This window comes from Talpa occidentalis, unplaced genomic scaffold (assembly GCF_014898055.3).
Source record: "Talpa occidentalis isolate TD23 unplaced genomic scaffold, MPIMG_talOcc4v2.1 talOcc4.12, whole genome shotgun sequence".
In the NCBI taxonomy this organism is placed as follows: domain Eukaryota; kingdom Metazoa; phylum Chordata; class Mammalia; order Eulipotyphla; family Talpidae; genus Talpa; species Talpa occidentalis.
In genome coordinates, this window is record NW_023601212.1 from 63,087,364 (window position 1) to 63,103,546 (window position 16,183).

The 16,183-nt window shown below is 39.5% G+C and overlaps 1 long non-coding RNA gene across 5 annotated transcripts in view; it reads right to left on the reverse strand.

Moving 5' to 3' along the window:
* LOC119241306 (uncharacterized) overlaps nt 1-16,168 on the reverse strand; it is a 188,354-nt gene extending 172,186 nt beyond the window's left edge. For 4 of the 5 annotated variants that reach the window (XR_008551171.1, XR_008551170.1, XR_005124295.2 and 1 more), the window contains exons 1-2: nt 15,974-16,168; nt 12,551-12,823 (exon numbers count right to left, since the gene is read on the reverse strand). This is a non-coding gene — a long non-coding RNA (uncharacterized LOC119241306). Of the gene's footprint in view, nt 1-12,550; nt 12,824-15,787 lie in introns of all 5 variants that reach the window. The other variant, XR_008551172.1, reaches the window with a different exon arrangement.
* Between the last annotated feature and the right edge of the window lie 15 nt (nt 16,169-16,183).

The window sequence follows — 16,183 nt, forward strand, 5'->3', positions numbered from 1 at the left end:
CTCTCGACCCCTTCATTATCTCCTGCCTCTTTGCCCACTTGTGGCTTTACTTCCTTGTCTAAGCACCCGGTGCCCATGTTCATCAACATGACTTACAAACCCTCAGATACTCTTATCTGTATTTCTGTCCCTCATCCCTATGCCCTGAGAAATCCTCATCCTTGGATCTTTCCCATCCCTGCATTTTCCATGCCTACAGCTTAGCTGTATCACATGGTCATGAATGCCTAGCCAGGCAGTCTCATACGTATCCCTGTCAGTCACAACCTACATAAATTATTTTCAACTTCCATACTCTATGGTATAACCTGTCTCATTCCTGTTTACCTTTTTCTCATATCTATTCTCTTACCACACAGGAGGATAGATAATATTAGGGAACGCTCTCAAGGCTCTCCCACTACTACCCAAGGTCTATTTATCTCCATGTACATCCTCTATACCTCCTGCCCCAAGGGGGAAAATAAGCTTCCATTTTCTTAGTCAAAATCAAACCTTGATTTTCAATTTACAATTCTAGTAGATTCCCCTGTTTCAAAACTCCCAAATCTCATAGTGGTGATTATTACAGTTTTATTTGTCAAAACTTAACTACACACTTATAATGGATGGTTTTTACTGGATGAGAATTCTATCTTAATAAAATTAAGAAACCCTGAATGACTTCCATTTCTTTCCCTCTGCTGATGAATTTATTCCTGCTCTGACAAAAAAAAAAAAAAAAAAAAAGTTAAATTTGAACAGGTAATCTGCATTAGCTATCTGCATAAGCACTTAAAGAGATCCTAATATGTGCCAAGTTCTCTCCTAAGTATTTGGAACCTGACCTTCTATGGTTCTTAGATAATAATAGATCTCACTTCCTCTAGACCAATTTTGTGCTTGACACTGCACAAAACAGTTAACAAATCTAACTTCATTTGGTCCTCCCAACTATACCAAAAAGTATATATTATTACCTCACTTTCTATGAGAAAATAGTCTTAGAAAGAGATAGTAACTTGCCCAAGATTGCCAAAAGGTACATTAGGAGCTGTGACCGAAACACAGGTCTGTCTGGTACACCTCATCAGTAAGCTTTTTATATATATTAAGCCAAATGATGAGGTGTAAGTAGACAGACAGTGGTAATGTAAGACATTATAAAAATCAACTGCTCACAAGTTTTCTGCATTTTCCTGTCCTGTACAAAGGACTGGTCCTCACTGCTGGGGTCACATCAATGTACTCCCAACTTTGTCCCTTGCCAGGATAAGCACTTGAAGCACCAGTTCTCGGTGGACCACCAGATTCAGTACCCTGAATCTATAGAGCAGTTCTTGTATCACACAATAGGAAATGTTAAAAAACTAACCCCAGGTAAAAAACTAGAGAAGGTGTGGTTTATATCATATTGTAAATTGGTATGAGCTACAGGTAAAGCATGAATGAATTGCTCTCCTTGAAGGATATTTGTGCTCTAATATAAAGATAGGGCTTTTGCATCCTGTGTTCATAACAGACTCTAAAGTTGGTTTCATATGAAGATTTTATATTGAAATAGATAAACTAAGCTAACTATGAGCATATAACATAGTAAATGAAGCTGTAAAGTATTAATGAAGGTTGGAAGTGTAACTCAATGTCAGGGAATACAGCCACCAAGAAACATTTATTGTATGATTTATGCTCAAAACACCGGTCACAGAGAATACAAAGTTAAAGACCAAATACTTCATGTCTGATCACAAAACGTTCCCTGTCACTGGGAGAGAAGAAAGTAATGCAATCATCAGAAGTCATTTCTCAGGCAGGAGATGACATGGGCCTAGCTCAAATACATGTGACTTGGGAGTAGTTATGTCCCCTAATAACTGTACACCTCACCAAGAACTGAAAATATCCTCTCTGTTAATAAAGATTCCAGCCAAGCTCACCCTAACACTGGGGAGGAGATAAAAGTTAATCTCTTCTATACTTTTTTTCCAAAAGATTTTATTTATTTATGCATGTAAGAACTGGGGTGTAGACCAGAGGTATAGGGAAGGTAAGAGGATTCACCAGAGACAGAGTTGGTGAGCAGAACAGACAGATCCACTGAAATACACTGTTGGGGGGAGCAGCAGGCGAGAGAGGAGAGGTCTGCTGTGCCATGTGGGTTAGCTCCCTGGCCAGCTGGGGATCAAACACATGCTGCAGTGGCTAGGGATAGCTTGATAGCACTGTCTTTAGCCCCTGAGCCACCAGGAGGCTCCTATCTCTTCTATCTTGGTGGACTTTATATAAAATAGCTTGAACACTTAATATTCTACTGGAGAGTATTTTCATTTATTTTTATTTTTTTAATTTCATTTTATTTTTTATTTTTTAAATTTTTTACATCATTTTCATTTTTGCACAATGTATACATTTTCATCTTGGTTATAGTTCCCATAAAATTCCTACCCCCCTTGTTTTGATCCTACTCCCTCTCCCTCCCCCCGCCCCAGTGTGTCTCTGATTTATAGTTGCTTGTTGATTTTGATTTTTACTTTATTAGAATTAGGTTTTTTTCCTGGTCCCTTATTTAGGTTTTCTAAATTCCTGCTAGGAGTGAAACCATCCGGTATTTTTCTTTTTCTTTCTGGCTTATTTCCCTGAGCATAATCCCTTCCAGCTCCATCCATGTTGCTGCAAATGGCATGAGTTTATATTTTTCGATTACTGAGTAATATTCCATTGTGTATATGTACCACATCTTCTTGATCCAGTCATCTATTTTTGGACATTTGGGTTGTTTCCATAGCTTAGCTATTGTAAATAGTGCTGCTATAAACATAGGGGTGCAGGTGCCCTTTTGAATTAATGTTTCTTTGTCCTTTGGGTAAATACCTAGGAGTGGAATTGCTGGATCATATGGAAGCTCCATCTTTAGCAGGTTGAGGAATCTCCACACAGCTACATGCAAAAGAATAAACCTTGATTACTACCTCATACCATGCACAAAACCAACTCAAAATGGATTAAAGAACTAGACATAAGACCTGAAACTATAAAATATATAGAAGGAGATAAAGGCGAAACACTATATGACATACACATCAGTGACATCTTTAAAGACACATCACCCAAAGCAGTGATAGTGAAGGCAAAGATAAACAGCTGGGAGTACACCAAATTAAAGAGCTTCTGTACAGCAAAAGAGACAGAAACCAAAACAAAGAGACACCCCAACGATTGGGAGAAAATTTTTGTACACAACACTAATGATAAAGGGCTGATCACAAAAATCTACAAAGAGCTGATGAGACTCAATAAAAACAAAGAAAATAATCCAGTCAAAAAATGGGCAGAAGAGCTAAAAAGAAACTTCTCCAAAGAGGAAATATGCAAATGGCCAACAGGCATATGAAAAAATGTTCAACCTCACTTGTAATTAGGGAAATGCAAATCAAAACTACAATAAGGGGCCTCCCTGGTGGTGCAAGGGGTTAAGCACCACACTATGAAGCAATCCGCAGCCTCTGCAGCATGAGTTCAATCCCTGGCTGGTCAGGGAGTAACCCACATGACACAGCAGACCTCTCCTGACTTGTCCGCTGCTCCCCTCAGCAGTGTACTTTGGTCAATTTGCCTGTTCTGTTCCCCACTCTGTCTCTGGTGAATCCTCTCACCCCCCACAACTCTGGCCTGTACCCCAGCTCTTGTATGCATAAATAAATCTTTACAAAAAAAAAAACAAACAACACTACAATGAGATACCATCTTACTCCAGTGAGAATGCCACACATTAAAAAAACTAGCAAGAACAATTGTTGGCAAGGATGTGGAGAAAAAAGAACTGTCCTGCACTGCTGGTGGGAGTGCAAACTGGTCCAACTACTATGGAGAATATTTTTAAATGCCTCACCAAAGCACATGGAAAATATATAACTGAGGGGCCTCCCTGGTGGTGCAAGGGGTTAAGCATAAGCACCATGAAGCCACTGTAGCACGAGTTGGATCCCTGGCCAGGAAGGTGACCCACATGGCACAGCAAACCTCTCCTGTCTCGCCTGCTGCTCCCCTCAGTTTATTTCAGTGAATCTGCCTGTTCTGTTCCCCACTGTCTCTGGTGAATCCTCTCTCCCCCCACATCTCTGGCCTACACCCCAGTTCTTGTACGCATAAATAAATAAATATTTTTTTTAAAAATACATAACCGAGAGAGAGGATAAGTATGAGAATGTGTTTTTGCATGTGTTTATACATTGTTGGAGGGAGGGGAAGAGAGTGATGCATCAGAAATATTTTAATAGATAGTCTAACTGTGGCTGTGAGAATCTCATAAAGCATGTGATCTATTCTTTGATTCAATTATATTGTCACAAATGAATAAGAAGGGAGAAAAAACACACACAAATCCATTTGGGATTTCCTAATTTATGACGCAGTCACATGTGATTATGAATCCTGTTTTTGGAAGTTGTTATAAGATATTATGTGTTTATAAAACATGACTTAAGGGCCTCCCCGGTGGCGCAGTGGTTGAGCGCTGGGTTGCGAAGCTGCCCACACCCTCTGCAGCGCTGGTTCATTCCCCGGCTGCTCCCCGGCCACCGGAGGAGGGTCCCACATGGCACGCAGACCTCTCCTGCCGCTCGCTGCTCCCCTCAGCAGTGTACTTCGGTCCTTCTGCCTGCTCTGCTCTCCGCTTTGGCTCTGCTGAATTCTCTCACCCTCCCGCGCTTCTGACTGTACCCAGTGCTTTAAAAAAAAAAAAATGACTTAAAACATTTTTCTAGAAAGTTCTATGCATCCTTTTTTTAAAAAAATAAAGTAATAAAATTTTCACCACTTGGCTTGGTTTAACAGTCTAGTCAGTTCTGGTTTCAGGTGAAGTCCATTCTGTATAGTCATTCTGACATAGAAGGCTCTTAAACTGAATCACAGACAGGATTTCCAAGGCTGCCACCTCACAAGTCACTGTCTGCTCCTAGGTTGCCTCTGGCAATCTCTAGAACCCTTCTGGGAAATTGCAAAAGGCAAACCATGAACCTTGGGCCACAAGAATTCAAGTTCTCAGAGAAAAATTCAACAACAGAGATAAGACATCCCCCACAATGCTGACAAGTTTGCAGTCTCCTGATTAAGCCTTTTCAGTTACTCATATTGCTTAAACCCAACTAGGGGCTTAGAAGGACATCCTGTCCCTCTTCTCTTCCCTCTTGATGGGAGCCCAGTTTCTGAAGGTTGAGGGAGGAAGTTGTGTCAACAGGAATGGGAATGCAAATGAGATTCAAGTCCTGAGTTCAGGCTCTGCCATGTGTGGGACTCTGTCATCATACCCTCACCATCAAGATCACTGATGTTGAGAGGTCAGTCAACATCCTTTCCCAGGTCAATTTATTCCTGCCACTTGGGTATAATCTCCCAGTTCAATCAATTGAGTCATAGAACTTTATAGTTGTAAAGACCTTTGGCTATCAGCTAGTCCTAATTCCCATGTTGAAGGAAACTGAGATGCAAGGTACCAATCACTTATGCAAAGTAATATACACTGTTTATAAGAAACTAGAATTTAGGGCTTCCAAATCCTTTTCCAGATTCTTTCCTATAAGTTTCAACAAGTTTTTCCTTTGATGGTTCCTCAAGTGTGTGTGATACTCATACACCTGTGCCATCTAGGCAGGTGATATGTTAAAGCCTTGTTCCTAAGAACATAAAATTCATTCTTTTATTGAATTCCACTGGTGACGGGTACTTGTGGCAGGTCCTTCACATTAGAACTGTTGCACATTAATTTGTCTTTAAAGCCTGAAGTATAATAACCACACAAGCAATTTCTGGAGGAAAGAACTTTGGGAAATTTGGTAGTCTAGAAGGAGATTGTTTTTACATTTTTACTTTGGGCATCTATACTGAAATAAATGCCTGAATTTAGTCCCAATGTAGCCTTCTGAAAATAAGATTAATAAGAACTCAAAACATTTCCATCCTAAAATCATTTTAGGACATAGCTATGTCATTCTGTTTCTTCTACCTTCATTCATTCTATACATTTTCACCAAATTAGTGCTAGATGCCAGGAAGGATACATAGATGAGTGGGACATCTGCCTTTGAGGATTTTATGGACTGGGCAGGGGTAAAGTCATAAAAGTTACAATAAAATGTGATAGCTATAATAGAGGTATATGAATAGCTCTAAGGGAACAGGCAATACATCAGGTGACCTGGATATGTTAAGGAAGTACACAGAGAGAAAATGACACTGTTTTCATTCATTCATTTATTCAACAAGTATTCATTCATTCATTCATTCATTCAACAAGTCCTCCTATAACCAGACACTGTTCTAGAATAGCCAAGTCATTGCTTTTAATGAATTCTAGTGCTTATTCTAGGAAATATGCAAGTAAACAATAAATGGGTAACATAGCAGGTAGCAATGAGTTCTAGGATGAATAAAGCAGGGTAAAGGGACAGAATGATGTAAAAATGGAGACACATGCTATTTTGGTATAAGGTAGTATTTATAATTAGGCAGTGTAGGGTAAATTAATTAATCAGTATTTTTATACCACTAGCCTCTGTGACTATCATCTGTGGCCTTGATGATGAAAATGTAGAAGCATTGGACATGGACATGATTATGAATCACGGACATGATTATGGACACCTGCACTATGGTGTGCACACTTGAGCCGAGAGGCTGGGATAAAAGCCATGGCAGCAGCAACACTGAAGAGAGTGAATAGCGTGACTACAGAGGAAGCCAGACCATGAGATGATACTCGAGAGAGAATGCCAGAGAGAGCCCAGAGAAAAAGCATAAAGATTTGTTGGGGGTAACTAAGCCTCCCAGCCCCACAGCTAGTCCATGCCTGCCTCCATGCAGGCCAGCCTCCCTGTCTGGTATGCCTATGTACTTGCTGTGAGTTGATAGCAAACCTGCCCTGTGCATGCTTGCACAACAGGTGGAAACCTGAAAGTCGTGAGGAGAGCATCATCCCAGTATCTAGTTAAAGACTGTTTCAGGCAGAGGAATTAAAAAGTGCAAAACTCCCAAGGTGGGAGTGTACTTGGTGCATACAAGGAACAATGAGGGAGCCAGTGATTGGCCCCAAATGGGAAGGCAGAGAGTCACAGGAGAGGTATTAATAATTAGGCAGCTCAGAAGAGATGTGATGATGGTTTGGACTATCACAGTAGTAGGGGAGCTAAGGCATCTGAGTGGCACCTTGAGAAGATGGTGCACAACTTGTGGCTGAACATAGGAAAGTATATGGGTGAGTAGTAGAGAATAAGATAACAAAAATTAGAAATAAGAAGTTTCAACATTATTCAATAAGTACGAAAACAACCAGAGGTAAGGACAAAGGTAATGATCAACTTTAAGAAGATTATTCTGACTGTGATATGGAGACTGGCCTGGTGCAGGGAGAGTCTAAAAGCAAGAAAACTGCAAACAAATGCAAGTCAGAGGATGAGGTTGTGGGAAATAATATCTGTTCATGGTTAACAACAGGCTTGGTCTCATAGGGTACACTAACTTTTCACACAGGATGGAACTTTTTAAGATGAGTGAGTGATGGTGGCATTCCAATTAGCTGCCAAGGGATAGCAGAAGACTGGCAGATGCAGGAGGAAGGAATGTGGCCACAAAGCGTATAATAGACAAGCTCCAGAGAACTTTCCCAAAGGGCCTTGTTGATGTAGTACCATACAATGCTTCAATTGTATGGTACCACATTCCCAGCCTACACAGACTGATGAGTAGGCAGCCCTTTAGATGGCTGTTTCATGACACAGCTCAGCTGCAGAGTAATGACTTGATGACTACCTACCAAATTCTGGGTCAAGAACTTAAGAAATAAAGGGGAGAGTCACTTGTGAGCTGAGTTGGCCTTTTACTGGGTAGCAAGGCACAGTCATTTAGTCTATGATTATTGTCAGGACATAAGTTGCTTCTGTTCATGATCTAGGTCATCAGTTTACAGGCAGTGCCCAGAGTGGACTCAGATAACTGATTCATCATATGCAGTCTCTGAATTGAAAATTGTCTTATCATTGTTTTTCTATGGCACAAAGTATAATGCCTTGCATAATAGGTTCCCAGTAAACTCATGTTGAGGGAATAAATGTGATCTTGAAGGACTGAGATCTCAGTCCTTCAGTGATCTCAACTATAAACTAATGGAATTTTTATTGGTACCTATCATACTTATAAAAATGTAAGTATATGCTCTGAAGGTATTACTATACTCTGCTTTCCAGGAGAACTGCTTTGTGGTACACTATATTGAACAGCAAAGAAATAGTAACTAGTAAAGAACATAAAAGGCTGCATGGCATGGAACAGTATTACTGGACTGTGAGTTTGCACAACCAAAAACTATTTTGAGTTTTCTTCTGACTATTTTGATGCTCTTAGTAAATAGACCTATATTTCTTGAACTTGCCTTCAACATTATTTCCAAAATTGATAATAGTTTATCAGTTATCTTTATGTTTTACTGAATTCTATTATGATTTTTATAGTAGATCAAAGTTCAAATTGGAATAACAGGAATGTCTCCAATTTCATCATACCATACTTCCCTTAACCTCTCTGTAATTTAGAATCTTGCTTGGAAGGTAAAGCAATAACCATGCTAATCTTAATTCTTCCTTTTACTCAAAATTTCTACACGCCACACAATTGGTATGAATCAATGCTCCTTTCCTGCCTGCACTATACCACAGGTTAAAAATATTTGACATACTTATGCCATGTAGATGCTTGCTTGTGAAGCTGTCTTTGAGATTTTGTAAATCAATCATCTATTTATTAAGGGGCATTCATTCACCAAGATTCATTAAGTTCCTTCAACTTTCCAGGCACAATGCCAGAAAAAAAGAAAAAAAGAAAAAAAAAACACGAGATTAAGACAAGCTTTCTGCCTCAGTCCACCAAGTTAATAAATATGATTGTTCTACCTAGGAGTGGAATTGCTGGATCATATGGAAGCTCTATGTTTAGTAGGTCCAGAAATCTCCACACAGCTCTCCATAGTGGTTGGACCAGTTTGCACTCCCACCAACAGTGCAGAAGAGTTCCTTTTTCTCCACACCCTCGCCAACATTTGTTGTTGCTAGTTTTTTTAATATGTGCCATTCTCACTGGTGTAAGATGGTATCTCATGGTAGTTTTGATTTGCATTTCCCTGATTACAAGTGATGTTGAACATTTTTTCATATGTCTGTTGGCCATTTGCATTTCCTCTTCAGAGAAGTTTCTTTTTAGCTCTTCTGCCCATTTTTTGACTGGATTATTTTCTTTGTTGTTGCTGAGTCTCATCAGCTCTTTGCAGATTTTTGTGATCAGTCCTTTATCATTAGTGTTGGGTGCAAAAATGTTCTCCCAGTTGGTGGGGTTTCTCTTTGTTTTTGTTATTGTCTCTTTTGCTGTGCAGAAGCTCTTTAATTTGATGTAGTCCCAGGGACACAGAAACATCAATTCCAAAGAACACCTGCACCCCTATGTTTATAGCAGCACTATTTACAATAGCTAAGCTTTGGAAACAGCCCAAATGCCCAAAAATAGATGACTGGATCAAGAAGATGTGGTACATATACACCATGGAATATTACTCAGCATTCAAAAAAGATAAACACATGCAATTTGCAGCAACATGGATGGTGTTGGAAGGGATCATGCTCAGCGAAATGAGCCGGAAGGAAAAGGAAAAATACCGGATGGTCTCACTCATAGCAGGAATCTAGAGAACTTAAGTAAGGGACCAGGAAAATGAATATAAGAAAGTGAAAATCAAAATCAACAAAAAACTATGAACCAGAGACACTTTTTGGGGGTGGGGGGCGGGAGGGGAGGGATTGGGGTCAGAATGGGGCGTTTGCAATTGTATGGGGGAATATAGAAATAAAATTTATTATTTAAAAAAAAATATGATTGTTCTATCATTTTCTATATATTTTATATTTTAGTGTGTTTCCATTCTTAAAGTACTTCTGTATCTTTCAGAGTGTACATGTAGTGACCTAATTTTTTTTAGAAAATTATTGTTACCGAAATTTAGGTCATTTCTATATCTGGAAATTGTTTTTATATGGTATAAGATTGTTCCAAATTTAATTTCCTTCATATGGCTCAACAGTTTTGCCAGTAACATTTATTAAATTAGCCAACTTTTTTTTTTCATTTAACTGAACAAAGTTGTTATTACTATATTTTATATATAGTGAGTCCTATTTCCAGATTCCTTAGTCTATTTCACTTATTATTTGTCCATTTTAGTTATATAACCAAACTGATTTAATTCCAGAGCTTTTGTTCCAGTGATATTATCAAATTGATTTGATTCAGAGCCTTTAAAATGTGTTCTGACATCTGGTAAGATGTCTCCTTACAAGTGTTTGAATAATTTTATTGGCTGGTCTCGGGCATTATTCCATGAAAACTTGAAGGTAGTTTTGGATTCTTAATTAGTTTGTATTTCAATTAGAATTGCATTAAGTTATAAACTGACTTTGTGGAAAGGGACATTTTTATGATGTTGCTTTCCTACTCAAAGATGTTATATCTGGTCTTGTTTTCTGCTGAATATGATTTTAGCATCTAGCAAAAGATATTGTAAGCAAGTTGCTAAAAAGTACATTTGAAAAACAATATTTTCAATGAAGAGACCAAGACTTTATAAAATAGAAAGTGCTCTTATAAATTGATAAGAGAGGGATTAACAAAAGAAAAGATCAAATCCAAGTAGCTGAAAAAAATATGGAAAGAGACTCACTCAAACTCACTTATAAAGATTTTCAAGTTAAAGATAATATGAGGTAGCATTTTATACCAGGGTTTCTCAATCTCAGCATTATTGACATTCCAGGCTGGGTAACTCTTAGTTATGGAGGTTCCTGTGAGTATTGTAGAATATTTTGTAGACGCTCTGTCTCTGTTCACTAGAATCTAGTAGCACCTAACCCTAGTCATAATCGACAGTTATGATAATCAAAACTATCTCCAAACTTTGCAAAATGGCCCCAGGTATGTGGGAGACAGTATCATTATAGGCTGAGGACTATGATTTCCACCTATCAATCTAGAAATATTTTAAAGCCTGATTACTTATGTTGTTGGCAAGGAAGTGCACAAGGAATAATCTTATATGTTACTAGTAAAAATTTAAGTTATAGCTTTCATGGAAAACAACTGGATTAATAAAAATGCATACACTCTGACCCAGCTATCCCACTCCTGGGAATAAATCTCATAAAATGTAACAATACATAGACATGTATTGTACAAGGATGTTAAGCGCAGCATTGTTGGCAGTGACCCAAAAACTAGAATGAGAGTGAGTGACCATATGTAGGGAATAGCTGAATAAATTATAGTATACCCAGATCTTGCAGCATTAGAAAGAATTGGAGCGTAACCTTATTACTGGAATAATTTCCATGAATTACTCTTAAGTGAGAAAAGCAACAAGCAGAAGTCTGAATAATTCTTCTTTTCACAAAACATACAACCCCATGTGCTTTCATAAGTAAACAGAAAATAAGTCCTTCACTATACTAGTTACCCCTATAGAACAGACAAAAATATTTGCATATCATATCTGACAAGGGTCAAGTTTTCAGAATATAATAAGAACTCCTACAATTCAAAAACAAAAGGACAAAGAATCCATTAAAAAGTGAAGAAAAGGCTTGAGTAGCTATTTCTCCAAAGAAGTTATATGAATGGCTAATAAATACATGAAAACGTTCAACATTATTTGTCATTAGGGAAACGCAAATCAAAACCACAATAAAATACCATTCCACATCCCATAGGATGGATAATATGTTGTTATTTTCCATTAAACAACAACAAGTGTTAGCAAGAATGTGGATAAATTGGAACCCTTGCACATCACTGGTAGGAATGATAAATGGTGCAGGCTCTATGGAAAACAGTTTGGAAGTTCCTCAAATAGTTAAGCATAGAGTTATTAAATGATCTGCCAAGTTCACTCCAAGACACATAGACAAAAGAATTGAAAACAAGTATCCAAATACTTGCACACAAATGTTCAAAGCAGTTCTATTCACAATAGCCCAAAAGTGAAAACCACCTTAATGCCCATCAATTGATGAAGGGATAAACAAAATGTCATTCCATTTATATGAAATGGAATATTTTTCTCACATAAAAGAATGAAGTTTACTGATACAACAGTGTTGGATCTTGAAAAAGTTATGCCAAATTAAAGAAAAGGCCACATACTATATGATTCCATTTGTACAAACCATCCAAAATATGTAAATCCACAGATAAGGAGAAGATATTAGTGTTTGCCAGGGGCCAAGGAGGAGGGAAGAATAGGCAGCAATTGCTCAATGGGTACAAGTTTCCTTTGGGGGTGGTGAAATGTCTTAGAACTAGAGAGAAGCACTGGTTGCACAATGTTGTGAATGTATTAATGCCACTGAGTTGTACACTTAAATATGGTTATGGGTAATCTTACGAGAATATTACCTCAATTTAAAAATACATATTCTAGTTACCTCCATGCTAGTTTTCTATTGTTACAAAACAAATTACCACAGTGGCTTAAAAAAAATCTTACCTTAGCTCACAGACCAGAAGTCTTGGATGGGCTCTTAACTTACTTTTCACAAGCAGTAATTAAGGTGTTGGCTGGAGGCTCTGAGGAAGAATCCACTTCCAAGCTCATTTAGGTTGTCGGCGGAGTTCAGGTCCCAGTGATTGTAGGACTGGAATCCCAAATGCCTTCCTGGTTATCAGACCCAGCGGCTACTCAGTGCCCACATCCATGGCACATACTTCCCTCTAGTAGCAGAACTTCAAATATTTCCTCAAACATCTCTGATTTCCTTTTCTGCAATCAGAAGGAGAGAATTCTCTGCTTTTAAAGGGCTCATGTGATTAGACTGGACCCACCTGGATATTCTCTCTTTTGCAGTATAATGTAACATAATCACAGGTGTATTATCTCATCAAACTTATGGGATTCCACCTCATACTCCAAGGGAGATTAAACAAAGACAAGGCAATATCAGAATTTTGCCTACCATCACCTGTTAGGAAAAATTGGTAAACAGTTTCTACTTGTGTCAAGAAAAACTATTGTTTATGTCCAGCATTGTGGGGAGGGTTGGAAGAGCCTAAATGATTTATACCAAGAAAAGTTTTCAGAACCAGTGATTTACAGATTGACACTGCTCAGGTTTCCAAGCCTCAGAAAGAGACTAAAATCTGTCCTTAATAGGTGGGCTTCTCTTTGTGACACCTTGCAATGTCAGGAATGACACACAGTGCAGGTTTTCTGATCCAGCAGACCGGGTAAAGGAGGAGTCAGAGTCCTCAGTGGCTTTTTGCAGGCTTTTATTGGGATTTACCTGGTACACAGCAGGCAGGAATGCTGGGGGGCCGGGAGGCTGGCAGGCCTCCCAGCCCCCAGCAAGTCTTCACTTTATCTGGGCTTTCCTGCGTTCTCTGCTTCTCTCTCGGCTTCTCTTTTGGCTTCTGTTCTTCTCAGCTTCTACTGGCGTCTCCGTGACGCCGCCCTTAAAAAGCCCAGTCTAAGCCCAGGTGAATCCCATCTACCTATGCCCACACCCTACTCCAGGTGCCTGCCATCAGGCATGCATTCAGGACTGCAAAGGATCCATCATCTATCCTGATGGAGGGAGGGCAGAAAAGCCTGACTTTTTCCTTACCCTACACACCTCTCCTAGTTTTCTTTCTCTTCTATCAATACACTGAATGTAAATGCAAAGTAATGGACAAGAGGACCACTGCTCTCTTTGTAGTCATGATGAGAGGCAGACGCAGGTTTTAGGGTCCTAGGTAATTGTGTTATGTATATTAGAAATTCTCACTTTTTGGTCTCAAGAGTCCTGTTATGACAGATTATAAAGACTCTGTGCGCGTGTGTGTGTATGTGTATTATACCTATTGATAGTTAACCATTTTAGAAATTCAATCTGGAAACATTTTAAAAATAAGTTTTGGGGCCTCCCCTGGTGGCGCAGCGGTTGAGCGCTGGGTTGCGAGACTGCCCGCAGCCTCTGCAGCACTAGTTCAATCCCCGGCCACCGGCGAGGGTCCCACAAAAAAAAAAACCTTTAAAAAATAATTTTTGTATTGCAGTAATGTTGCATTATAACATTATATGTTATATATAACTATGTATCAGGTGTGCCTCATTATAAATAACATCTGTACATACCACATTAAGTTTACCACTACAGGGTTCAATATCCTTGACCATACAATTGACCACTTTCTCCTGATTTACCCTTCCTTTTCCCTTCCCTTCTGGTGACCACTATTCTTAGAATCTAAGAGTTTCATTCTGTTTTATTTAGTTCATTTGTTTTGTTTCTTTATGTACCAGATATGAGTGAAAAAATACGGTGTTTGTCTTTCTCGGTCTGACTTACTTCACTAAGCATAATACCCTCTAGGTACATCCATGCTGTTGCAATGACAGGATTTTATCTTTTTAATAGCTAAGGAGTATTCCATTGTGTATATATCCCAAATTGTCTATATCCACTATTTGTCTATAGTAATTTAGGTTGTCAGCTTGTAAGTTTTTTATACACAAAAATATTCAAGAACACATTCTGTCTTTAGAGTGATACCATCACATATCATGCAACCTCTAGAATGGAAAAGAAAATAAAGTCTTGGTATTATTAGGCAACTAGTTGGAGCTCTGAAAAGGTTCCAAGGACCTGCAGGGCTTCCTGGACCACACTTCGAGAATCACTGATAAATGTAAATACCACTGTAGAGTAAGGTAAAAAGTATCAGGCTTTTCTGCCCTCCCGCCATTAGGATGACAGAAACCTGCCGTCCCGAATGCATGCCTGATGGCGGGCACCTGAAGTAGGGTGTGGACCTATGTAGATGGGATTCACCTGGGCTAAGACTGGGCTTTTAAGGGCGGCATCATGGGGACACCAGCAGAAGCGGAGAGAGAAGAAGCAGGAAAGCAGAGAGAACGCCAGAGAAGGCCTAAGAGCCCAGAAAAAGTGAAGATTTGCTGGGGGCTGGGAAGCCTCCCAGCCCCTACTGCGTACCCGGTAAATCCCAATAAAAGCCTGCAAAAGCCACTGAGGGCTCCAGGACTCTTTCCTCCTTTACCCGGTATGCTGGATCATAGAAAACCTGCACTGTGTCCATTCCTACCCCTACAACTACTAAATGAGTTTCTTCAGAGATTAATCATTTTTAGCTATTTGGTGCATTCAGGTGTGCAATCTTAGAAAGAAATCTTATTTCCCTTCACTATTATGTTCTATCTGGTAGACTAATTTCATGTGGCCACTATATCCTGCATGCAGAACGTGTCATTTGCTGCCACAGAGGGAAAAAAATGAGCTAGACAGGTTGTAACATGCATTAAAGCAATACAAGTAAACATGTTTTATGAGCCTCTGGCAGGACCTTTTACTTAGCTAATAGTGCACAGGGAAAATTCCTTTAAATGGTGCATCGTAGTCTGCAGTGGAAGAACTGGGGTAATATCAGGCTGTGAAAGAGACTTAACAGAGAAGAAAACACTGGGGATTCTTGTCATGTTTTGCCCTTGAAAACTCTGCCAAGACCTCTTTTTTTTTTTTCCCTAAATGAAGAAATCTATTTCGTGATTGCTTTAATGACTCAGGGTTCCCCACTTTCCTAATAAACAGACTACATCGTCCAGTTTTGTGTTTTTTTTTGTATCCTGCTTGCAAAACTATGAAGAAAATAAAGCTAAAACCCTCAATTAGCGCTCCATCACGGCTCTTCTGTAAGTGACTAATTTGTTCATTTTCCTCACAATACTTACTATCTTCTGTTCAGTCTCCTCCCCTGCCCCCGCCACACTTAGATCCGGGGCTTCTATTGGTTTTCTGGGGCAAACAATTACAATTTAGAACATGGAAGCTACTGGGTTAAGGGTTTACAAGTCTCCCGCCTCAAGGTTACATCTTGACTCGGTCTTGGTCATGGCCACCCAGAAGGCTGTGATTACCAGAGGGTGACTGTGAGGAACAGCGCGTTCCTGTCAGTAGGGATTAGGCGCACTGGAGACATTCACGACAGGTGAGCAGTGGGTGACAAGAAGAAGCACCAAGCCGACCCAGAGTGGGCTCTCCAGCTGCCCGGCGCGCGCCGCCTCAACTAACCACAGCGCCCCGACTCGAGTCCTTGAAGTACCGGGCGCCGAAGCCCGGCACAACCG